Consider the following 555-nt stretch of genomic DNA (forward strand, 5'->3'; position numbering starts at 1 on the left):
ACTGAGGCAGAGCTGAACAGGGAGCAAAGTCTGTTGGGGTTCCCATGATGGGACAGGGCTTAGGGGTACCCTCCCCCCACCCTTGGGATGGGCTTCAGGGTCTGCCCCTCCCTGTGGGACCCCCGGGTGGGGTCTGGCTGTCACCCCCTGCCCCACAGGATGCTGCTGCATGGGGGACACTGAGGCTGTGTAAGAACAGGGATCAAAGTCTGTTGGGGTTGCCGTGGTGGGATGAGGCTTAGGGGGTCCCCCCCTGCTGCAAGGGACTGGTTTGGGGGTCTGATGCTGCTTGTGGGACCACCGTGTGGGGTCTGGATGTCACCCCTGCCCTGACACCCCTGGCACCCCCAGCCCTGGGAGATGCTGCTACTGGGGGAAACTGAGGCTGTGCAGGGAGAAGGATCAAATTCCTTGGGGTTCCTCGGTGTGATGAGGCTTAGGAGTGTCCCCCCCGTCATGGGGACTGGCCTGGGGGTCTGTCCCTGCTTGTGGGACCCTTTTGCAAGGTCACCCCACCCCAAAACCCCCTGTCACCTCCTCTCTGTCCCTCCCTGC

The sequence above is a fragment of the Acanthisitta chloris genome, unplaced genomic scaffold, assembly GCF_000695815.1.
Source record: "Acanthisitta chloris isolate BGI_N310 unplaced genomic scaffold, ASM69581v1 scaffold39957, whole genome shotgun sequence".
In the NCBI taxonomy this organism is placed as follows: Eukaryota; Metazoa; Chordata; class Aves; order Passeriformes; family Acanthisittidae; genus Acanthisitta; species Acanthisitta chloris.